Source organism: Pseudophryne corroboree, chromosome 5 (genome assembly GCF_028390025.1).
Source record: "Pseudophryne corroboree isolate aPseCor3 chromosome 5, aPseCor3.hap2, whole genome shotgun sequence".
In the NCBI taxonomy this organism is placed as follows: domain Eukaryota; kingdom Metazoa; phylum Chordata; class Amphibia; order Anura; family Myobatrachidae; genus Pseudophryne; species Pseudophryne corroboree.
In genome coordinates this window covers 718,336,653-718,363,124 of record NC_086448.1, presented here as the reverse complement: position 1 = coordinate 718,363,124, position 26,472 = coordinate 718,336,653, and the positions used below count along the sequence as shown (strand labels likewise).

General features: G+C 46.4%; 1 long non-coding RNA gene across 1 annotated transcript in view; it reads right to left on the bottom strand.

Moving 5' to 3' along the window:
- Positions 1–5,878: 5,878 nt before the first annotated feature.
- The window catches only part of LOC134929365 (uncharacterized), a 59,116-nt gene continuing 38,522 nt past the window's right edge, over positions 5,879–26,472 (bottom strand). The window contains exons 2-3 of the long non-coding RNA XR_010178511.1: positions 8,138–8,350; positions 5,879–7,189 (exon numbers count right to left, since the gene is read on the bottom strand). This is a non-coding gene — a long non-coding RNA (uncharacterized LOC134929365). The remainder of the gene's footprint in view (positions 7,190–8,137; positions 8,351–26,472) is intronic.

Here is a 26,472-nt window from a genome sequence, read left to right as displayed (position 1 = left end):
TAATCTCCAACATTCACTCCTATTTCATCAAAGATTGTAAATTAATGAGCCACTTCAAAAATAATTGTACCAAATATCATATAATGTCAAATTGTATTGCCTATTTTTGAGAAATAAATTTTACATTAGTCGATGGTTCAAGCTGATGTAATCCATGGCTGAGTTTCAGACATAATTGTGACTTATTTTTTCTGAACATGTCAATGTCTGCGTAACCTCTGACTGAGAGAACCGTATTTTTAAAATGAACCCAGCATGCTGCACATCTAAGAAGATCCATGAGGCATGAGGCCTAAGAAATTATTATTAAAAACATAACATTTATGTCTGTGTTCACTGGCATTGCTTTCCAATCACATAATTTAAATCTATCAGTGTAATCTTGAAACAACATGATAATAGTTACAACCTGGCTCAGTTCCCATCAAGATCATGAAACTTGGATATGTGGTGAGGGGAACATGTGAAGATAATAGTGAAGTTAAAAGTTCTGCAATGTCAGTATTCTCCTATCCAAAGCCAGCAGAATTTTCAGATAGAAACACCTAAAATAATGTTTAGTTAAAACAGGTAGAGCAGCTTCTTGACCTCACCTGTTCTGGACCTTGGGGTGTACATTATGGCCACATGGGTTTAGCTCCTGAGCACATCTACTCTTCTCTCGTTTTCTATTGCCAATCCTATTAATGTGCCTCCCTTTTTTGTCAGATTGTGCGATACACAGTAATAGGCATGGATGTTCAACAGAGGAGGAAATGCTATTATTGGGCAGTCTAAATGTGAACCCATGGCCTTCCAATGACCCCTGTACTATAGCCAGCCTTCTTTAATGACCTAAACTGCATTCCATGTGGTATTTTAAGAGAGGGAGGTGACTTGGTGCAGTTACTGCATGAGCTCCCCACTTCTGTGGCAATCATGAGCTGAGTAGACACTGACACATAGCTCTGGGAACATGCCACCAATGCCACTTTCTCTGTGATCTCTCTACTGCGCATATCTCTGAGAACATGCCACCAGAGCCACATTCTCTATGATCTCTCTATTGTGCATGACTATATCTCCGGGAAAATGACACCAGTGTTACTTTCTCTGTATCTCTCTACCGCGCAGGTGCATCTCTCTGGGAACAGGTCACCAGTGCAACTTTCTTTCTCTGTGATCTCTCTACTGCGCATGTGTATATTTCTGGGAACATGCCACCAGAGCCACATTCTCTGTGATCTCTCTACTGTGCATCAGTGGCGTAACTAGAAATTTTTCTCCCCCAAGCCAAAAAATTATTCGGCGCCCCCCCCTCCCCCATAATTGGCACTATTAAAGGGATAAATGTGCGCGCGCCTAAGGCGCGCGCTGCAAAATAGGGTGTGTGGCTTCATTGGGATGGGCGTGGCTTCACATAAAGGGGCGTGGCATTGCAGGAAAAGACTACGTTATACCCCAGTTTTCCAACCTGCACGCCCAGACGTTAGCCACCACTGGAAAGAAAAATAATCCTGATTCATGCCCCTTACATTATTTGTAATTTTTCCTCCTTATAGTAATGCCCAGTATACATTATGCCACATACTGCAATGGCCCTTAGACATTATGCCACACACAATAAAGCCCATTACACAATATGCACACACCGTAATGCCCCCGACACATTATGCCACACACCGTAATGCCCCTGACACATTATGACAGGAATCGCAATGCCCGGTATACATTATGCTACACACTGCAATGCCCCTGATACATTATACCACATACCACAATGCCCGTGATATAGTATACAACACACCGTAATGCCTGACACATTATGACAGGAATCGCAATGCCCGTTATACATTATGCTACACACTGCAATGCCCCTGATACATTATACCACATACCACAATGCCCGTGATATAGTATACAACACACCGTAATGCCTGACACATACCGCAATGCCCGTTATACCCTATGCTACACACCGCAATGCCCGTTATACATTATGCCACACTGCAATGACCCTGAGACATTATACCACATACCACAATGCCCGTGATACAGTATGCCACACACCGTAATGCCTGTGACACATTATGACACACACCGCAATGTCCGTGATACATTATGTCACACACCGTAATGCCCATTACACATTAAGTCCTACAGTAAGGCTTCTAATTACTTTTAAATTACCTGCTCGTTGCCAGGGGTTTTCATGCTCAGGGTGTCATGCTCGTTGCCAGGGGTTTCATGCACTGGGTGTCATGCTCGTTGCCAGGTGTTTCATGCACTGGGTGTCATGCTCGTTGCCAGGGGTCTCATGCACTGGGTGTCATGCTCGTTGCTAGGGGGTAGTGCTTGTTGCTATGGCTGTGCTCCCAGTGCCACATATGTCCCCGGTGCCAGATATTACCCCACGGTGCCAGGTACTCACATGACCCCAGTGCACAATATAGCCCCCCCCCCCCTATGTGCCAGGTACACATATACCCCCCCAGTACCACATATGCCCCCAGTGCCAGATATTCCCCCTCAGTGCCACATATGCCCCCAGTGCCAGATATCCCCCCCCCAGTGCCACATATGCCCCCAGTGCCAGATATTCCCCCCCAGTGCCAGCTATGCTCCCAGTGCCAGATTCCCCCCCCCAGTGCCACATATGCCCCTAGTGCCAGATATTACCCCCAGTGCCACATATGCCCCCAGTGCCAGATATTACCCCCCCCAGTGCCAGATATGCTCCCAGTGCCAGATTCTCCCACCCCCCCAGTGCCACATATGCCCCCAGTGCCAGATATTCCCCCCCAGTGCCATATATGCCCCCTCCCCCGCCGCCGCTGCTGCTCCCCCGCTGGTTTGTGTTGGAGGGACACGGAGGGCACAGCGCGCGCCTCTCCTGTGTCCCTCCTGCATCATCTCCGGCGGCCGCGGGTCTAATAAACAAAGTGCCGTTCGTGAGCTCTGATTGGCTCACGAACCGGCACTTCTTCTATTAGACCCGCGGCCGCCGGAGATGATGCAGGAGGGACACAGGAGAGGCGCACGCTGTGCCCTCCGTGTCCCTCCAACATGGCAGGGAGGGTTCGTAGGAGCAGATTGACATGCGGACGCTCGTCCGCATGTCAATCTGTGCTAAATCAGTGGCGCCCCCGCAGCCCCTCGCCCCCAAGCCACCGCGAGGGCTGCGGGGGCAGTAGTTATGCCACTGCTGTGCATGCTCATATCTTTAGGAACATGCCACCAATGCCACTTTCTCTGTGATATCTCTACTGTGCATGCTCATATCTCTGGCATCATGCCACCAGAGCCACTTTCTCTGTGATCTCTCTGCAACACATGCTCATATCTCTGGGATCATGCCACCAGAGCCACTTTCTCTGTGATCTCTCTATTGCACATGCACATAGTTCTGGTATCATGCTACACTTCCTGAGTGATTTCAGCAGTGGCGAGGTAAGTAAAGGCTATGGGTGCAAGGTGAGCTGTGTGGACCCCTCTGGACCCAGGTGCTCATGTGTAGCACCCCATACAGTACTTGCCTTCTTCCCAGGAACATCCGAGTGACTGATAAATCTCAGATGGCTCTCCTTGATGCATGCACAGTAGGCAAGTTTCCCAGAGAACACTGCTGCCCTCTCCTGAGCTGAAACGCATCAGCATATGCGTCATCAGCTTTGCATAGTGGAGGTTGACCATGATAATGACATCGTCATAATGTACATCCCACACACCACCCACTGACTGCACCATGCCCTCAAGACCTCCCACATGGCTCCCCCTCCCTGTGGGGACATCCAGCGCTAGTTAGTATCAGCACATTGCATCCAAATTCATACTTTTTAAAGGATACTAATTGTTGCAGTGGGAGGTCCATGTAAAAATTAAAAGGGATCCATATAAACTTAAATAACTTTATTAATGCAGTTAAAACTGAAAATGTGCCAGATTCTAAAACTTCTGAAGCTTTGGTTCTAAAAAAATAACTAAAAATAAGTTAAAAACTGAATGATGCTGTTACACTATGTCCATGACATAGATGTTATGTTATAGCTGCAGTTGTATGATTATGTGTTAAGAATTTAAAATGCTAAAAAAGGGTGTCATTCCGAGTTGATCGCTAGATAGCAGTTTTTAGCAGCCGTGCAAACACTAAGCCGCCGCCCTCTGGGAGTGTATCTTAGCTTAGCAGAAGTGCGAACGAAAGGATCGCAGAGCGGCTACAAAAAATATTGTGCAGTTTCTGAGTAGCTTCAGACCTACCCAGCGCTTGCGATCACTTCAGACCATTCAGTTTTGTATTTGACGTCACAAACACGTTTGGCCAGCCACGCCTGCGTTTTTCCTGGCACGCCCGCGTTTTTTCGAACACTCCCTGAAAACGGTCAGTTGACACCCAGAAACGCCCACTTCATGTCAATCACTCTGCGGTCAGCAGTGAGACTGAAAAGCTTTGCTAGACCTTGTGTGAAAATACATTGCCCGTTGTGAAAGTACGTTGCGCGTGCGCACTGCGCCGCATACGCATGCGCAGAAGTGCCAGATTTTTCCTTAATTGCAGCGCAGCTAAAAATTTCAGCTAGCGATCAACTCGGAATGACCCCAATGTGTGATCCATGTTTGCGGTGACCATAATAATGGTTTGCATGTATTGTTTGTTCAGCTTCGTCTTGATATCTTATTCTAGGAATACATTTAATTTAATTTTGACATTGAAAGTTTTGAAACAGTTTGGTTTTAATATTTTTAACCAAAGATTAATTGGTTTTAGGGCATATCCAATTAGTTGTGCGATTTTCTTGTCAAAAATTACTGAGGCTATCATGACCAATTTGCTAACCAATCGGAAAAAAATCTGTGGTAAAAGTTTTGTCGGCAAACACCCGCATGAAATCACTATAATAAAAATTAGGTGACAGCCTAGTAAAATGTAAAATGAACAAAATTTTGGGTAACAGTACTGTATGAATATCTATTAATTTCCCCCCATAAAATATTTAGTGCTTTTGAAATGCTTTAAATGGCTGATTTGTGCATTTCAAAAATAAAAGAAAGATTTAAAAAAAACTTGCTAAAAAGCAAGCTTTTCATTTAAATAAAAGTGAATAAAATAAAAAAGTTAACATTTTGTGATAATTTGAGACCATTTCAAATTTAAAGGTAAAAAAGTGATAAAAAGGAATTATTTTTAATTTAAGAAAAATACTATAAATTTGGGATGCATAAAATAAAAACACAAAAAAGTTGATTTTGGAGTAATTTGATGCCATTTTTTTTTCTCACCACAATGAAAATTTTGCTTCTAATTGATAGGACCCTAAGAGCCTAAGAAACTCACACGATGTCAGGCACTAATAAATGATTTCATGTTTTAAATGGATACCTTTTAAATAAAAGGATCTCCCACTGCAACCATCAATATCAGTATCAGCTTTATTGGCCAGGTGTACTCACGTACACTAGGAATTTTTTGTGGTACAATGCATTGCCAAGCAGCAACATGAAGGGGGAATACATAGAATAAGAAGTGGGAAGAACGTAGCATACATTACAAACATTACACGTATGAGTTCATACTGCACATTGCAACTGTACGACAGACTCAACGTATTAGACATATTATACATGTAAAAATGAAGGCTGCTTGGCAGAGCAGCACCGAGGCAGCCATCTGCGGCACCAGCTTGAACTCAAACAATGCACATAGGGGGTAATTCTAAGTTGATCGCAGCAGGATTTTTGTTAGCAGTTGGGCAAAACCGTGTGCACTGCAGGGGAGGCAGATATAACATGTGCAGAGAGAGTTAGATTTGGGTGTGGTGTGTTCAATCTGCAATCTAAATTGCAGTGTAAAAATAAAGCAGACAGTATTTACCCTGCACAGAAACAAAATAACCCACCCAAATCTAACTCTCTCTGCATGTTATATCTGCCTCCCCTGCAGTGTGCAGTGCACATGGTTTTGCCCAACTGCTAACAAAAATCCTGCTGCGATCAACTCAGAATTACCCCATAATACAGAGATTTAAGTAATACATCAAAAGATAAACCACACTAACATAAAAGAAAACCTTGAGCACACAGAAAGCATAATGTATGATTGGTGTAGGTATTTTGGGTAATAACCTCCAAGGGTTGTGTATTCCACCCTCACAAGGTACCAGGTACGGCAGCCATCTTGGGCGCACCGCGTAGGTTTATCCAGGGTGGAACAGTCCACGCCTAGAAGAGAGAACACAAAATGAGTAGATTGCAGAGTCCTAAAGTTCAGAGTAGGTATCCAACAAAACCATCAGGTCCATGTATTTTTCATCCCATCCACAAGCGCACCAGAAAAGGCAGCCATGTTGGGCGCACTACACAGTGGGAGATGAGCCATACAAGGGCCAAATGCATGTATCAGAAAACTAACACATGTGTAGGAGTATGCTATACCCTGCATGGAAAGATCCAAATGAAGCACACCCTGCCCACGGAGGAACCATCCGAGGCAGCCATGTGGGGTGCACTACATAGGTTGCTGCTGGAAGGGTGTGCAATCAATGGAGGTAAACATTATAGGAATAGCACACAGTGGGGTGGAAGTACGCTGTAAGAAGAAAGAGGAGAGAAAAACACATTTGCAGGGAATCTGTTATTTTGCGAAAATTATAAATGTCCTGGTCTCATGAGAGCAGTGCGGGTGGGTGTGAAAATGTGGGGAGCACACTAATGTCCAATGGAATTGACCCAGCAAAGTTTGGTCCTGGTGCGCATGCCCCTCAGTTCCCTGCTCAGCTTAAGGGGTAGTCCCGGGGGCAGTCATTATTTTCTTGTACAAAGGAGTAGTAGGCATTGGTCCTGGTGTTCTCATGGTCTTGAGTTGCAGTATTTGTAGTTTAATTAGATATTCTAGCATAGTCCAAAGTACAAATCCAGTTCAAACTCCAGTTCTAACTTCATCCTTAAAATACATCCTTAACAAATGCATACTTCACAGATGTGTGCAGGTCAAGTCCTGACTGCAGGCCTTGATGATATTGCTCTTAAATGCTACACACTATATCAGTCGGCAAAGGGGGAGGTGTGCAATTAGGAGTTCAGCTAATTAACAGAGGGGCTTTTGCATTGAAGACAGATCACAGACATTTGCAGACAAACTTTCTTGGGGTGTGAAAAGTGTAGCCAGAGAGGGATGATAGACTCAGATATACAAGCATGAGGATGGTGTTTTTGCCTGTGAAGAGAGGAGAGATGGTTTTTAGTTCTGGTTCTAACTTCATCCTTAAAATGCATCCTTAATAAATGCATACTTCACAGATGCGTGCAGGCCAAGTCCTGACTGCAGGCCTTGATGATATTGCTCTTAAATGCTACACACTATAAGGGTAATTCAGAGCTGATCGCAGTAGCAAATTTGTTAGCAGTTGGGCAAAACCATGCGCACTGCGGGGGGGGGGGGGGGGCAGATATAACATGTACAGAGAGAGTTAGATTTGGGTGGGGTGTGTTCAAACTGAAATCTAAATTACAGTGTAAATAAAGCAGCCCGTATTTACCCTGCACAGAAACAATATAACCCACTCAAATCTAATGCTCTCTTTACATGTTATATCTGCCCCCCTGTAGTGCACATGGTTTTGCCCAACTGCTAACAAATTTGCTGCTGCGATCAACTATGAATTAGCCCCTATATCAGTTGGCAAAGAGGGAGGTGTGCAATCAGAAATTCAGCTAATTAACAGAGGGGATTTTACATTGAAGACAGATCACAGACATTTGCAGACAAACTTTCTTGGGGTGTGAAAAGTGTAGCCAGAGAGGGATAATAGACTCAGATATACAAGTATGAGGATGGTGTTTTTACCTGTGAAGAAAGGAGAGATGGTTTTCAGTTCCGGTTCTAACTTCATCCTTAAAATACTGTACATCCTACACAGATGCGTGCAGGCCAAGTCCTGACTGCAGGCCTCCCACTGCAACCATTAGCATCCTTGAAAAAGTACTAATCATATGAAACACGTTGCTGCTAAGTGCTAACCAGTACTGTGGACTGAAATTCAGCCTCTCCTGGCTCTTGACCATAGGAGAGCAGAGAGACTGGAGGAATCAGTAAGGAACAAACACTGAAGATACCAGTAAGGAACAAACAGTACATGCATGACGGAAGCCACAGGGGACCCACCTCCACATGCTGACTATACCTAGCATCTTCCGGTTTTAGCACATCGGAGAACATAGAGATCAGGGGCATCAGCGTGAAGAGGACACAAACAGCAATACGGAGAGAACCGGAGAAGTAGCAGGAACAGTATAGGGTAAGGAGGCTCTTCAGTCTGTTGGTTATATTTCCAGCACCACCCAGCTTCATAGAAGCACCCACTTATTCTGAAAAGAGCTGAAATATTGTTGCAATTAGCAGCCAGTTTAATTCTTATTTTTTATTGCTTAATTTAATGTATTGCAATTGTATTTTACCAATGTTACTGCTACAATTCATACTATATCATGTTATTCACATATATCACACATTGCATGCCAGCCTGACAATGCATCTGTACGATGTTTCCAGTATTATCAGGCATTTGACATTTTCTTCATCAGAAGTGCAGATTGAATTTTCAATCTGGAAATAATCAACCTAGTTGCTGAATTTACACCCAACTGTAATTCACTCACAAACTGTTAACTGAATCACTTCCAAAAATCTGACATTTTGTGGGATACATTCATATCACTAATATACTTCACACAATTAATTATGACACACGTGGAGAAGTTTGAGTGTTTTAGGGCCTCAGGGACAGACTTCTTGTGTTTTACAATACAAACCACATTATAGTAAGAAAAGTACAATAAATATTACATGACCTATATTGTTACAATAAATACTTATGGGCAGGGGCGGATCCAGAAGAAAATGATAGGGGGGGCACCATGGAAGGGGAAGTACATTTGCGTGCGGCTTCGGTGCATGTGAGGTGGCGCTCCTTATACAATGCCCACAGTTGTAGCGCTCATTATGCAATGTCCACTGTACTGGTAGTGCCCCCTTATATAGACCCCATAGTAGTGGTGCCCCTTATGCAATGCCCGTATTGCCCCCAGTAGTAATGTTGCCTGTAGTAATGCCAGCAGTCATTTAGTGAGTGTGGCCAATTAAAATGAGACGTGATACACAGACATATGCCCCCAATAGTGCAGTGCCAAATCCACAATTGCACCCACAGTGCCTGATCACAATTGCCCCCCACAGTGCAAGATCCACAATTGCACCCACAGTGCCAGATCCACAATTGCCCCCACAGTGCCAGATCCAAAAATGCCCCCACAGTGCCAGATCCAAAAATGCCCCTACAGTGCCAGATCCAAAAATGCCCCTACAGTGCCAGATCCAAAAATGCCCCCACAGTGTCAGGTAAACAATTGCCCCCACAGTGCCAGGTAAACAATTGCCCCCACAGTGCCAGGTAAACAATTGCCCCCACAGTGCCAGGTATACAATTGCCCTCACAGTGCCAGGTATACAAATGCCCCCACAGCAGGTATACAAATGCCCTCACAGCAGTGCTGCAGCTGCTTACCGCTGCTGCTGCTGCTTATCTGCCCCGGCTCTGAGGGTGTCAGGAGGGAGAGCGCGGCTATGTCTGACGCCGGTGGCGGCGGCGTGTAGGACCTTCAAACTAGCCGCCGGTTCGTGAGCCAATCAGAGCTCGCGGACCGGCGGCTCCTGATTGGCTCACGAACCGGCGACTGTTTGAAGTCCGCAACACGCCGCCAGATAGCCGCGCTCTCCTCCTGACAGCTGAGACACGCTGCCGCCGGACTGAGCGGCAGCGTGTCTCAGTGACACAAGCGGGGGGGGACGGGGGGGCCACAAATCAGTGCGTAACTAGACTTTTTAGCGCTGTGTGCAAGTAACCGCAACGGCGCCCCCCCCCCCCCCCCCTTGTCATGTTTTGAAATGAATGCTGCCTCTCCCCCCTCCCCCTCCCATAATTCACATACTGCTAGTTACGCCACTGCCAGAGCGGCAACTAGACATTTTGGTGCCCTCTGCCAGAAAAAGAATTGCCCCCCCTCCGTTAGCCACATTACACTGCACAGTCACATTACACAGCACGGTAGCGTCCACCAGTCACATTACACCGCACGGTAGCGTCCACCAGTCACATTACACCGCACGGTAGCGTCCACCAGTCACATTACACCGCACGGTAGCGTCCGCCAGTTACATTACACAGCCACGGTAGCTTCCACCAGTTACATTACACCGCATGGTAGCATCCGCCAGTTACATTACACCCCCACGGTAGCATCCGCCAGTTACATTACACCGCACGGTAGCATCAGCCAGTCACATTACACCGCACGGTAGCGTCCACCAGTCACATTACACCGCACGGTAGCGTCCACCAGTTACATTACACCGCACGGTAGCATCCGCCAGTTACATTACACAGCACCGGTAGCGTCCGCCAGTTACATTACACCGCACGGTAGCGTCCGCCAGTTACATTACACTGCACGGTAACGTCCGCCAGTTACATTACACCGCATGGTAGCGTCCGCCGGTTACATTACACCGCACGGTAGCATCCGCCAGTTACATTTACACCGCACGGTAGCGTCCTCCAGTCACATTACACCGCACCGGTAGCGTCCACCAGTCACATTACACCGCACGGTAGCGTCCACCAGTCACATTACACCGCACGGTAGCGTCCACCAGTTACATTACACCGCACGGTAGCATCCGCCAGTTACATTACACAGCACGGTAGCGTCCGCCAGTTACATTACACCGCACGTAGCATCCGCCAGTTACATTACACTGCACGGGTAACGTCCGCCAGTTACATTACACCGCATGGTAGCGTCTGCAGTCACATTACACCGCACATTAGCGTCCATTAGTTACATTACACCGCATGGTAGCGTTCATTAGTCACATTACACCAGACAGTAATACTCCAAATATACATATAGTTTTATACCATAGCAGAAGAATATTTACACACAATCTTATGTATTCAATTTACAGGGGACATTACATAAATGTATATGCAGTTTTGGGGTTTGTTTTTTTACAAAATCTCTGCACTAGTAGTTTATCTAAAAAGTCACAGAGAGAAAGTCCAGAATTTTCCAAACACAAGAAAAGTATTTCTTTAATGTTGTTTTACTGAAATAAGTAGTAATTTAGCAGCACATACTGTACCTACAATATAAGCAGCACTTGCACGAGGGGGTGGGAGGGACGAAGGAAGAGGACTTCACTTGCTGTGTTAAGCAGCAGCAGCAGCAACAGCCGTCTCTCCTGTACCCGGAAGTCAGTGTACAGAGCAGGAGGAGGGGGGGCGGAGCAGAGCCCAGCAGTACACGGAGGAGAGACTCATAGACACAGATTGCCCAGCGCTGCCTGCTGTGCCTGTGATCTATATTAGCAGCGCTGCCTCCGGGCGGGGAAGGCGCCGAGCGCAGCGCTACTAATATACTGTACACTACAGCGTGCAGCGCAGCAGCTGGTGGCAGCTAATCAGTGTGGATGCGGATGCTGCCACAAATGACAGGGGGGGCACGGGCCCGAGTGCCCCCCCCCCTGGATCCGCCACTGCTTATGGGCCCTGATGAAGTGAGACTGCAAAGCGTATGTCGGCTGTTAAGCTTGTGTATGGGAACATTGGTCTGGACTCAGCACTACTGTCCATAATGCATTTGAATTTCCCGGAATCCTGGATAACAGCTCTCTCAGCCTCCTACGCTCACTGCAAATGCCTTTCTCTGGTCAGCTTTGCTCTGTGGCGACATCACCACATATGGTGGATGGCACAAACGTGGAGCATAAATGCGCCTTCTCCAGGTCTTTCCTACACCACTTTGGATCTGCCTGCCGGACTATGACCCTGCCTCTATCAATGCCTGATCTTCCTGACCGTCCGTGTCCTAGTAAGAAGAAGAAGGTTTTTACACTTCTGCTGTCTGACACATGCAGCTTCCTGCTGCTATGTAGACTGCCGCTACCACAGTGGGCTCCGGGCCACAGTGGTCTCTGCCTGTGTGTCTGAACAATGCCTGCTGCTGAGTTGACCTGTGTGGATCCTGGCTGCTTTCAGGCATCACTGCCTCTGTGCATTGTAGCTGCTGACCCAGTCTCTGTATGGTGCTGATCTCCCATTTGGTATCCTGCTGATGTGCATGGATGCAGGGCCGTCTTAACAGCAGTGTAGGTCCCTGGGCACAGCAATGCACTGGGGCCCCTACCCATCCTCCAGTGATAGAGGTGGGGAGTGCTATCAGCGTCAGCTTTGATGTCCCGGGGGCGGTAGGGGGTGTTCTATCTTCTGCTCAGCATGTAGGATCTGCAGCAGTAATTTCTGCTACTTACTCCTTTACTGCACAGATGGGAAAACACTAAACTATAGAAAGGGGCATTCGGCTGAATAAAGGGTTCCTGGTACATGACTTCCAGGGTGGTAAGGGGTGTTTAGTATTTAGGGGAGAGGTGGATAGTGGAGTAGGCTTAATCTTCATAATTTTCTTGAGGGAGGACAGCTTGCTTGACTGCAGATATCTCAAGTTCCTGGAAATAGATTTCTTAGCTTTGAATGGTAAAAAAACAAGAGAGTCCCACCTTTCAGGAGGTACTGGGGAATTGAGGATCATAGTTCAGGAGCCAGAGCAATCCACTAACGAAAATATAAATTGTATATTAGGCGTGTGGAGCTGCTTGAGGGCTGATATCTCTGGTTCTGGGTATAGTAGAGACAAGCTGCCAGTGTCCACTGAAAGAGGAGAGTTCTAGCCTTTGGAGTATATTATCAGAAAAACTCAAAGTCAGACAGAGCCCAAGATATCTGGCTGGAAAGCGCAATGAAAAGGCTTGGATGGAGACCACTGCTTTGAAGTCGGATTTCTCCAGTTCCCCAGAGTCGATTTTCACAAATCTGGTACCCCTGGAAAGATTGGATCCTCAACTATCAGCCTAGGGCCCTTATACTTCTGGGGCCCTTGGGCAAATGCCCATTGAACCCATATGAAAAGACGGGCCTGCATGGACATCTCTGACTTCTGGGCCCTGCATTGGAACCCCTATTTGGTCATTTCTAATGGCTTATTGCTGCTGCTGTGGGATGTTTCTACCCTCTTGTTGCTGCAGATGGGCCCTTATCCCTGGTGCTATACATTCACTAAGGTAATGTTTAACCCAGTACTAACCATTTGTTCCTTACTAACTTATTGTCTACCCATCTCCTGCCCCTTACACCTGCACCCTGAAACTGACCACTGCATCAGCGACACCTGCACCTTGAAACTGCCTTCCCTGCAAATGACACCCCTGCATGTTCCATCCCTGCACCCAGTATCTGCCCACCCCTTCTACCTCTGCACCCTGCACCTTTCCTTCCTGCACATTGGAACAGCCCACCATTGCAATATGCACCTTAGCAGACAACATTTTAAAATTTCTTTGGAGGCTATAATTTGGTAAACATGTGAGATATCGTACACATGTCATATACTCATTTTATACACACACACAAACACACACATACACACACACACACACACACACACACACACACACACGTGTTCTACCTTCGCTTAATTTCTTAGGCGGCCTGCACCATAAAATTTCCCTACCACCTGACACTTCGATGAGGCCTCTTGTGCGGCACTAGCCATACCCACTCTGGTTTAGATCTGAGTTATGGGCCCCCTTAAAATTTTTGCTATGTGGCCCATAAAGCTTTAGTTACGCCCATGCATGTTTGCTATATGAGATGGGAACCATACATACTATAAAGTGATAACAAAAGAATAGACTTCATACTGTATGTGTTGGCCCTTTACCACAGTGTTACACAGCAGATTTAGGGTATATATTATGAACCCATGATATAATTAGAGATGTGCGCCGGACTAAATATTGTGTTTTGGTTTTGGATATGTATCTCCTTTGTGTTTTGGATCTGTATTGATTTTACCCCAACCACCCTTGTGGGTTTTGGTTTTGGATCTGTATTTTTTTTTTTTTAAATCATAAAAACAGCTACAGTATAATCACTGAATTTTGGTCTATTTTTTATTCCTACAGTATTATTAACCTCAATGTCATTAATTTCCACTCATTCCCAGTCAATTTTGACTGCCTCACAGCTCACAATATTGTTTTTAATCCATTTTAGGCCAAAGGCTGCAGCGAGATGGCTGGTAACTAACCGACAGAGCAGTGGCACAAACATACAGAAGTTTATAGCACATCTATATAACATTGCCACACAGCACTGCTGAAATGAAAAGTGGTGCAAGATGGAATTGTCCTTGGGCCCTTCCTAGTGGTCCAAGATGGATTTGTCCTTGGGCCCTCCCTCGCACCCTTATGTTGGATATTTAAAAAGGACATGCACAGTGTAACAAACCAAATACTTCAGTGATAGGGACTGACACTTTTGCTTGTGGCTGAAGTGCTTGCATTGTTTGGGGCCCCTCAAAACAATTTTTTTGGAAGGACTACTGCCGATCAGTAATGAGGAGGTTGATGATGAGGGTTTTAATCACATTTAAATCTTGTAAAATAAATTTCATGAATTTGCCGCAAATGATGTAACATAGAGGAGATGCCTAGATGGCTAACGTCCCTACCTCTACTAACTTTGGCCTCACAAATGGAGCACATGCTTTCACAATCATTGTCAGGATTTGTAGAAAAATAATTCCACACCCAAGAGGTGTTTTTTTGGTCTTATGCCCAGGCATCATAATGACTTTCTTTTTATCATGGGCAAGAACATGCCCTGACTTAAGCCCTCTATGCCCTTAGACATCGGCCTTGGTAGATGACACTGACAGACTTTTGTCATGACTGGTGGCAGCACCTGCAGCACTAAAAAAATCAGGAGATAGTGTATCCTGATATAATTGGGTGCTCAACACTCACCTAGAGTGTGTGTTTAAAGTTATATTGTATTACTAAGAACCTATATATTCCCAATCATAAGATAAGTAATTGTTATAACATAACATTTAATTAAGCAGCTCCCAACGGCAATCTGGATGCCTAGCAACAAGAATAGATAAAAAATGTTTGTGATACCAAACACTTAGGGATCGCTTTATAAAATAATTACATTTAATTCACATATTAATATTATTAACATACATTTGTTAAAAAAAAAAAAACACAGTGAATAATGCAATGTTTAAAATATAACTAGCTGGTAAAAAAATCCGATGCTGCAGTCCGTTTTTATAAATTAGGATTTTGTCCAAGATTTTTGGCAAACTGGTATATTATGCACAGATAGTTCCCAACTGATGGAATATTAAAGTAGTGGGTATATTATGCTCACCCCTTATATTTGTATAGCCAGTCCTTGAATGATCTTTATTGTTAGAGCTTGTTCCCATCGATGGAAAAGCAGGGAAGGTGCTCCAGGCTGCGGTGAGAGTTTCACAGTTTTTACAGTGCCGAGGGGGATAAGGCACAAACCGCATCCACAGCACCACGTCTGCTGACGGGGCTAATTTAGCACAGCCACGATCGATGAAGCAGTGCTGGTGGGGGGAGAGAAAGCTCACATCAGCTGTGCCCCAGAAAGTTACCGGCACGGACCTGCAGCAACGACGGCCTCTACGCATTTCTCCGCTAACTCCAACAGCGGTTTCTTCAGGAGGAATGCACTAGTATGTGCTTCCTTATCTCCTCTCAATTGTTCGTCCTCTCTATTTATCCACAAACACGAACAAAGTTGGGTACAGCACACACAACAATTTGTACAAAAATGTACCACAAACAGTGTTGCAATACATGTATGAGTCATAAATAGTAATCAAACACTGCGGTATAATTTCACCAACAGTGTCACACAATACGTGTATGAGTATGAAAATATATTACTGTGGTACCACCTTCACCCACAGTGTTGCACAATACATATTTGATTCAGAAATAGTAATCAAACACTGTGGTTTAATTTCACCAACAGTGTCACACAATATATGTATGAGTATGAAAATGTAACACTGTGGTACCACCTTCACCCACAGTATCGTACAATACGTGTATGAGTCAGAAATAGTAATAAAACATGCGGTTTAATTTCACCAACAGTGTCGCACAATACGTGTATGAGTACAAACATATATTACTGTGGTGCCACCTTCACCCACAGTGACGCACAATACATGAATGAGTATAAAAATATATTACTGTGGTACCACATTCACCCACAGTGTCGCAGAATATGTGTATGAGTCAGAAATAGTAATCAAACATTGCGGTTTAATTTCACCAACAGTGAATGTGTATGAGTATGAAATAATAATATACTGCGGTCTGACCAGCTATGTCACAGTACTTATGAAAATAAATCAAAATTGTGTAATACACTGGGATACAGCACAAACAAACAAAAAAATATTATTTTTTAAAATTATATTTTAGGCTTTTTAGCTTTTATTCTTTTAATTTTACACTGAAGTGGAGCCCCTGGATGGATGGACAGATCACCCCTACTGTAGGTGAACAGAGCACCCCTTGTCAGATACACCAGGTGACAGATAGAGCACCCCTAGAATGATACTGATAGGACGCACCAGCCACTGGATGTACACACAGTATACTGGATTTTAACACTGGGGCAGAGCCCTAGGATGTATATGGACAGATCACCCCTTGTCAGATACACAAGATGAAAGACAGAGCATCCCTGGACTGATACACCAGCAATACAGCAGTCACCAGTCCCACGCTCACCCCCCACAATCCAGCTCTGAGACGGACAATTCCGTTCAGTGCACTCTCCACAGCCGGAGCGAAAATGGTACCGATCACCGGGAGCTTTATTGGATCCAAACCCAGCGAGAATTTGACAGCGGGATGATGATGTTTTGCCTTGTTTTGAGATCTGAGCCTGGCGAGAAACCACGAGCTGGATTGGGATCCGGACTTGGATCGGGACATTTGGGTGGGTACGGTTCTCGGAGAACTGGACCCGTTCATCTCTAGATATAATAGGAGTGATTGAGAAAAAATATTGTGGCTGAATCATTCATGCAAAGTACTATTGATACAATACCCTGTTATTTCAATATGACTCCATGGGCCTAATTCTGAGTTGATCGCAGCATCAAATTTGTTAGCAGTTGGGCAAAACCATGCAGAAAAATGGGCGTGGTCACACACCAGAAGGGGTGTGGCCATGCACCAGAAGGGGTGTGGCCACTGAAAATGGCCCACAGTGCCAGTTACATTGCCCCACAGTGCCAGATACAATGCCCCACAGTGCCGGGTACATGCCCCACAGTGCCAGTTACATGCCCCACAGTGCCAGATACATTGCCCCACAGTGCCAGATACATTGCCCCACAGTGTCAGATACATGTCCCACAGTGCCAGTTACATGCCCCACAGTGCCAGATACATGCTCCACAGTGCCAGATACATGCCCCACAGTGCCAGATACATGCCCCACAGTGCCAGATACAATGCCCCACAGTGCCGGGTACATGCCCCACAGTGCCAGTTACATGCCCCACAGTGCCAGATACATTGCCCCACAGTGCCAGTTACATTGCCCCACAGTGCCAGATACAATGCCCCACAGTGCCGGGTACATGCCCCACAGTGCCAGTTACATGCCCCACAGTGCCAGATACATTGCCCCACAGTGCCAGATACATTGCCCCACAGTGTCAGATACATGCCCCACAGTGCCAGTTACATGCCCCACAGTGCCAGATACATGCTCCACAGTGCCAGATACATGCCCCACAGTGCCAGATACATGCCCCACAGTGCCAGTTACAATGCCCCACAGTGCCGGATACATGCCCCACAGTGCCAGATACATGCCCCACAGTGCCAGATACATGCCCCACAGTGCCAGTTACATGCCCCACAGTGCCAGTTACATTGCCCCACAGTGTCAGATACATGCCCCACAGTGCCAGTTACATGCCCCACAGTGCCAGATACAATGCCCCACAGTGCCAGTTACATTGCCCCACAGTGTCAGATACATGCCCCACTGTGCCAGTTACATTGCCCCACAGTGCCAGTTACATGCCCCACAGTGCCAGATACATGCCCCACTGTGCCAGTTACATGCCCCACTGTGTCAGATACATGCCCCACTGTGCCAGATACATGCCCCACTGTGCTCTCCCCCCCCCCCCCCCCCCCCCCCATCACTCACTGCTTGTGGCTCCACTGGCTTGCCTCTAATATGTGATGGGAGGAGAGCGCAGCGCTTCTCCTTCCCCTCACAGCTCCAGGTCTCCGGAGGCTGTGTGGCGCCGGTTCGCTAGCCAATCAGCTCGTGGACTGGCAGCCAATCAGGAGCCGGTCCGCAAGCTCTGATTGGCTAACGCCGCCGGAGACCGGACACACACAGCGCTGCTAGTGCTGGCAGCGGCGGTGAGGGGAGGGAGAGACGCTGCGCTCTCCTCCCCTCACATTTTGGCGAACGGGGGCGAGTGGGTCATGATGCCCTTGCCGCCGCCGGCGCCCCCCTCTCCTGGGCCTGCCAAGGCGTCCAGGGCACGTGCCCCACTCGCCCGACCCTAGTTACGCCTCTGTATGTGTGTGTATGTGGCTGTGAGTATGTGGCTGCGTGTGTATATGTGGCTATTTGTGTATAAGTGGTATAATGTGTGTGTGTGTGTGTGTGTGTGTGTGTGTGTGTGTGTGTGTATATGGCTGTGTGTATATGTGGTTGGGAGTGTATTTGTATATATATATATGAGTGTGAATTTGTGGCTGTGTGTGCGTATACCATAACTGGGCCAAGGGGGGGGCAATATAATTTTTTTTGCCTCCGGCCGTCTGGTATTAACTTACACCCCTGGGGTCAGGAGAGTGCTAGGAGGTTCAATAGGAGCAGGCGAACAGTGCACCATCCCATTAGTGCACAGTTTGCCAGCCGCCGCAGTTACCGATGACTGCAGCTGACAGCCGGCAGCCAGCTGTACCTGGCTGGATCTCCGGCGCCACTGCAGTCGCTGTCAGTGTGTATAATTAGGGGCAAACTCAGGATTTTATTGGTCGGGGGGGGGGGGGGTGGAATCCGTACACACGCACACAGCAAGGAAGGGGGGGGGGTGTATATGTTAGAGATGAGCGCCTGAAATTTTTCGGGTTTTGTGTTTTGGTTTTGGGTTCGGTTCCGCGGCCGTGTTTTGGGTTCGAACGCGTTTTGGCAAAACCTCACCGAATTTTTTTTGTCGGATTCGGGTGTGTTTTGGATTCGGGTGTTTTTTTCAAAAAACACTAAAAAACAGCTTAAATCATAGAATTTGGGGGTCATTTTGATCCCAAAGTATTATTAACCTCAAAAAATAATTTACACTCATTTTCAGTCTATTCTGAATACCTCACACCTCACAATATTATTTTTAGTCCTAAAATTTGCACCGAGGTCGCTGTGTGAGTAAGATAAGCGACCCTAGTGGCCGACACAAACACCGGGCCCATCTAGGAGTGGCACTGCAGTGTCACGCAGGATGTCCCTTCCAAAAAACCCTCCCCAAACAGCACATGACGCAAAGAAAAAAAGAGGCGCAATGAGGTAGCTGTGTGAGTAAGATTAGCGACCCTAGTGGCCGACACAAACACCGGGCCCATCTAGGAGTGGCACTGCAGTGTCACGCAGGATGTCCCTTCCAAAAAACCCTCCCCAAACAGCACATGACGCAAAGAAAAAAAGAGGCGCAATGAGGTAGCTGACTGTGTGAGTAAGATTAGCGACCCTAGTGGCCGACACAAACACCGGGCCCATCTAGGAGTGGCACTGCAGTGTCACGCAGGATGTCCCTTCCAAAAAACCCTCCCCAATCAGCACATGATGCAAAGAGAAAGAAAAGAAAAAAGAGGTGCAAGATGGAATTGTCCTTGGGCCCTCCCACCCACCCTTATGTTGTATAAACAAAACAGGACATGCACACTTTAACCAACCCATCATTTCAGTGACAGGGTCTGCCACACGACTGTGACTGATATGACGGGTTGGTTTGGACCCCCCCCAAAAAAGAAGCAATTAATCTCTCCTTGCACAAACTGGCTCTACAGAGGCAAGATGTCCACCTCATCTTCACCCTCCGATATATCACCGTGTACATCCCCCTCCTCACAGATTATCAATTCGTCCCCACTGGAATCCACCATCTCAGCTCCCTGTGTACTTTGTGGAGGCAATTGCTGCTGGTCAATGTCTCCGCGGAGGAATTGATTATAATTCATTTTAATGAACATCATCTTCTCCACATTTTCTGGATGTAACCTCGTACGCCGATTGCTGACAAGGTGAGCGGCGGCACTAAACACTCTTTCGGAGTACACACTTGTGGGAGGGCAACTTAGGTAGAATAAAGCCAGTTTGTGCAAGGGCCTCCAAATTGCCTCTTTTTCCTGCCAGTATAAGTACGGACTGTGTGACGTGCCTACTTGGATGCGGTCACTCATATAATCCTCCACCATTCTATCAATGTTGAGAGAATCATATGCAGTGACAGTAGACGACATGTCCGTAATCGTTGTCAGGTCCTTCAGTCCGGACCAGATGTCAGCATCAGCAGTCGCTCCAGACTGCCCTGCATCACCGCCAGCGGGTGGGCTCGGAATTCTGAGCCTTTTCCTCGCACCCCCAGTTGCGGGAGAATGTGAAGGAGGAGATGTTGACAGGTCGCGTTCCGCTTGACTTGACAATTTTGTCACCAGCAGGTCTTTCAACCCCAGCAGACCTGTGTCTGCCGGAAAGAGAGATCCAAGGTAGGCTTTAAATCTAGGATCGAGCACGGTGGCCAAAATGTAGTGCTCTGATTTCAACAGATTGACCACCCGTGAATCCTTGTTAAGCGAATTAAGGGCTGCATCCACAAGTCCCACATGCCTAGCGGAATCGCTCCCTTTTAGCTCCTTCTTCAATGCCTCCAGCTTCTTCTGCAAAAGCCTGATGAGGGGAATGACCTGACTCAGGCTGGCAGTGTCTGAACTGACTTCACGTGTGGCAAGTTCAAAGGGCATCAGAACCTTGCACAACGTTGAAATCATTCTCCACTGCACTTGAGACAGGTGCATTCCACCTACTATATCGTGCTCAATTGTATAGGCTTGAAAGGCCTTTTGCTGCTCCTCCAACCTCTGAAGCATATAGAGGGTTGAATTCCACCTCGTTACCACTTCTTGCTTCAGATGATGGCAGGGCAGGTTCAGTAGTTTTTGGTGGTGCTCCAGTCTTCTGTACGTGGTGCCTGTACGCCGAAAGTGTCCCGCAATTTTTCTGGCCACCGACAGCATCTCTTGCACGCCCCTGTCGTTTTTTTAAAAATTCTGCACCACCAAATTCAAGGTATGTGCAAAACATGGGACGTGCTGGAATTTGCCCATATTTAATGTACACACAATATTGCTGGCGTTGTCCGATGCCACAAATCCACAGGAGAGTCCAATTGGGGTAAGCCATTCCGCGATGATCTTCCTCAGTTGCCGTAAGAGGATTTCAGCTGTGTGCGTATTCTGGAAAGCGGTGATACAAAGCGTAGCCTGCCTAGGAAAGAGTTGGCGTTTGCGAGATGCTGCTACTGGTGCCGCCGCTGCTGTTCTTGCGGCGGGAGTCCATACATCTACCCAGTGGGCTGTCACAGTCATATAGTCCTGACCCTGCCCTGCTCCACTTGTCCACATGTCCGTGGTTAAGTGGACATTGGGTACAACTGCATTTTTTAGGACACTGGTGAGTCTTTTTCTGACGTCCGTGTACATTCTCGGTATCGCCTGCCTAGAGAAGTGGAACCTAGATGGTATTTGGTAACGGGGGCACACTGCCTCAATAAATTGTCTAGTTCCCTGTGAACTAACGGCGGATACCGGACGCACGTCTAACACCAACATAGTTGTCAAGGACTCAGTTATCCGCTTTGCAGTAGGATGACTGCTGTGATATTTCATCTTCCTCGCAAAGGACTGTTGAACAGTCAATTGCTTACTGGAAGTAGTACAAGTGGGCTTACGACTTCCCCTCTGGGATGACCATCGACTCCCAGCGGCAACAACAGCAGCGCCAGCAGCAGTAGGCGTTACACGCAAGGATGCATCGGAGGAATCCCAGGCAGGAGAGGACTCGTCAGAATTGCCAGTGACATGGCCTGCAGGACTATTGGCATTCCTGGGGAAGGAGGAAATTGACACTGAGGGAGTTGGTGGGGTGGTTTGCGTGAGCTTGGTTACAAGAGGAAGGGATTTACTGGTCAGTGGACTGCTTCCGCTGTCACCCAAAGTTTTTGAACTTGTCACTGACTTATTATGAATGCGCTGCAGGTGACGTATAAGGGAGGATGTTCCGAGGTGGTTAACGTCCTTACCCCTACTTATTACAGCTTGACAAAGGGAACACACGGCTTGACACCTGTTGTCCGCATTTCTGGTGAAATACCTCCACACCGAAGAGCTGATTTTTTTGGTATTTTCACCTGGCATGTCAACGGCCATATTCCTCCCACGGACAACAGGTGTCTCCCCGGGTGCCTGACTTAAACAAACCACCTCACCATCAGAATCCTCCTGGTCAATTTCCTCCCCAGCGCCAGCAACACCCATATCCTCCTCATCCTGGTGTACTTCAACACTGACATCTTCAATCTGACTATCAGGAACTGGACTGCGGGTGCTCCTTCCAGCACTTGCAGGGGGCGTGCAAATGGTGGAAGGCGCATGCTCTTCACGTCCAGTGTTGGGAAGGTCAGGCATCGCAACCGACACAATTGGACTCTCCTTGTGGATTTGGGATTTCAAAGAACACACAGTTCTTTGCGGTGCTTTTGCCAGCTTGAGTCTTTTCAGTTTTCTAGCGAGAGGCTGAGTGCTTCCATCCTCATGTGAAGCTGAACCACTAGCCATGAACATAGGCCAGGGCCTCAGCCGTTCCTTGCCACTCCGTGTGGTAAATGGCATATTGGCAAGTTTACGCTTCTCCTCCGACAATTTTATTTTAGGTTTTGGAGTCCTTTTTTTACTGATATTTGGTGTTTTGGTTTTGACATGCTCTGTACTATGCCATTGGGCATCGGCCTTGGCAGACGACGTTGCTGGCATTTCATCGTCTCGGCCATGACTAGTGGCAGCAGCTTCAGCACGAGGTGGAAGTGGATCTTGATCTTTCCCTAATTTTGGAACCTCAACATTTTTGTTCTCCATATTTTAATAGGCACAACTAAAAGGCACCTCAGGTAAACAATGGAGATGGATTGGATACTAGTATACAATTATGGACGGGCTGCCGAGTGCCGACACAGAGGTAGCCACAGCCGTGAACTACCGCACTGTACTGTGTCTGCTGCTAATATATAGACTGGTTGATAAAGAGATAGTATACTCGTAACTAGTATGTATGTATAAAGAAAGAAAAAAAAAACCACGGTTAGGTGGTATATACAATTATGGACGGGCTGCCGAGTGCCGACACAGAGGTAGCCACAGCCGTGAACTACCGCACTGTACTGTGTCTGCTGCTAATATATAGACTGGTTGATAAAGAGATAGTATACTCGTAACTAGTATGTATGTATAAAGAAAGAAAAAAAAAACCACGGTTAGGTGGTATATACAATTATGGACGGGCTGCCAAGTGCCGACACAGAGGTAGCCACAGCCGTGAACTACCGCACTGTACTGTGTCTGCTGCTAATATATAGACTGGTTGATAAAGAGATAGTATACTCGTAACTAGTATGTATGTATAAAGAAAGAAAAAAAAACCACGGTTAGGTGGTATATACAATTATGGAAGGGCTGCCGAGTGCCGACACAGAGGTAGCCACAGCCGTGAACTACCGCACTGTACTGTGTCTGCTGCTAATATATAGACTGGTTGATAAAGAGATAGTATACTCGTAACTAGTATGTATGTATAAAGAAAGAAAAAAAAACCACGGTTAGGTGGTATATACAATTATGGACGGGCTGCCGAGTGCCGACACAGAGGTAGCCACAGCCGTGAACTACCGCACTGTACTGTGTCTGCTGCTAATATATAGACTGGTTGATAAAGAGATAGTATACTCGTAACTAGTATGTATGTATAAAGAAAGAAAAAAAAACCACGGTTAGGTGGTATATACAATTATGGACGGGCTGCCGAGTGCCGACACAGAGGTAGCCACAGCCGTGAACTACCGCACTGTACTGTGTCTGCTGCTAATATATAGACTGGTTGATAAAGAGATAGTATACTCGTAACTAGTATGTATGTATAAAGAAAGAAAAAAAAACCACGGTTAGGTGGTATATACAATTATGGACGGGCTGCCGAGTGCCGACACAGAGGTAGCCACAGCCGTGAACTACCGCACTGTACTGTGTCTGCTGCTAATATATAGACTGGTTGATAAAGAGATAGTATACTCGTAACTAGTATGTATGTATAAAGAAAGAAAAAAAAAACCACGGTTAGGTGGTATATACAATTATGGACGGGCTGCCGAGTGCCGACACAGAGGTAGCCACAGCCGTGAACTACCGCACTGTACTGTGTCTGCTGCTAATATATAGACTGGTTGATAAAGAGATAGTATACTCGTAACTAGTATGTATGTATAAAGAAAGAAAAAAAAACCACGGTTAGGTGGTATATACAATTATGGACGGGCTGCCGAGTGCCGACACAGAGGTAGCCACAGCCGTGAACTACCGCACTGTACTGTGTCTGCTGCTAATATAGACTGGTTGATAAAGAGATAGTATACTCGTAACTAGTATGTATGTATAAAGAAAGAAAAAAAAAACACGGTTAGGTGGTATATACAATTATGGACGGGCTGCCGAGTGCCGACACAGAGGTAGCCACAGCCGTGAACTACCGCACTGTACTGTGTCTGCTGCTAATATAGACTGGTTGATAAAGAGATAGTATACTACTACTAATATTATATATACTGGTGGTCAGGTCACTGGTCACTAGTCACACTGGCAGTGGCACTCCTGCAGCAAAAGTGTGCACTGTTTTAATATAATATTATGTACTCCTGGCTCCTGCTATAACCTATAACTGGCACTGCAGTAGTGCTCCCCAGTCTCCCCCACAATTATAAGCTGTGTGAGCTGAGCAGTCAGACAGATATATAATATATATAGATGATGCAGCACACTGGCCTGAGCCTGAGCAGTGCACACAGATATGGTATGTGACTGACTGAGTCACTGTGTGTATCGCTTTTTTCAGGCAGAGAACGGATATATTAAATAAACTGCACTGTGTGTCTGGTGGTCACTCACTATATAATATATTATGTACTCCTGGCTCCTGCTATAACCTATAACTGGCACTGCAGTAGTGCTCCCCAGTCTCCCCCACAATTATAAGCTGTGTGAGCTGAGCAGTCAGACAGATATATATAATATTATATATAGATAATAGATGATGCAGCACACTGGCCTGAGCCTGAGCAGTGCACACAGATATGGTATGTGACTGAGTCACTGTGTGCTGTGTATCGCTTTTTTCAGGCAGAGAACGGATTATAAATAAAACTGGTGGTCACTATCAGCAAAACTCTGCACTGTACTGAGTACTCCTAATGCTCCCCAAAATTAGTAAATCAAGTGTCTCTCTAATCTATTCTAAACGGAGAGGACGCCAGCCACGTCCTCTCCCTATCAATCTCAATGCACGTGTGAAAATGGCGGCGACGCGCGGCTCCTTATATAGAATCCGAGTCTCGCGATAGAATCCGAGCCTCGCGAGAATCCGACAGCGTCATGATGACGTTCGGGCGCGCTCGGGTTAACCGAGCAAGGCGGGAAGATCCGAGTCGCTCGGACCCGTGAAAAAAAACATGAAGTTCTGGCGGGTTCGGATTCAGAGAAACCGAACCCGCTCATCTCTAGTATATGTATGTATGTATGTATGTATGTATGTATGTATGTATGTATGCGTATATGTGCTACAGTATGTGTTAGAAGACAGGATGTAATGCGAACTATCATTAACACTTCCTTGGAGTGCCGGCCACTACCTTTGCTGAAAATAAATAAGTATATATAATAAGATTTTACTTACCGATAAATCTATTTCTCGTAGTCCGTAGTGGATGCTGGGGACTCCGCCCAGCATCCACTACGGACTACGAGAAAATAAGATTTTACTTACCGATAAATCTATTTCTCGTAGTCCGTAGTGGATGCTGGGCGGAGTCCCCAGCATCCACTAGGACGTCAGAGAAATATATATATATATATATATATTTACCTATTTATTTATTTTCAGCAAAGATAGTGGCCGGCACTCCAACGACGTGTTAATGATATATCGCATTACATCCTGTCTTCTAACACATACTGTAGCACATATACGCACGCATACATATACACCCCCCTACGCCCTTCCTTGCTGTGTGCGTGTGTACGGATCCCCCCCCCCCCCCCCGACCATGAAAATCCTGTGTTTGCCCCTAATTATACACGCTGACAGCGACGGCAGTGACGGAGCTCCAGCCAGTTACAGCTGGCGGCTGGCTATCAGCTGA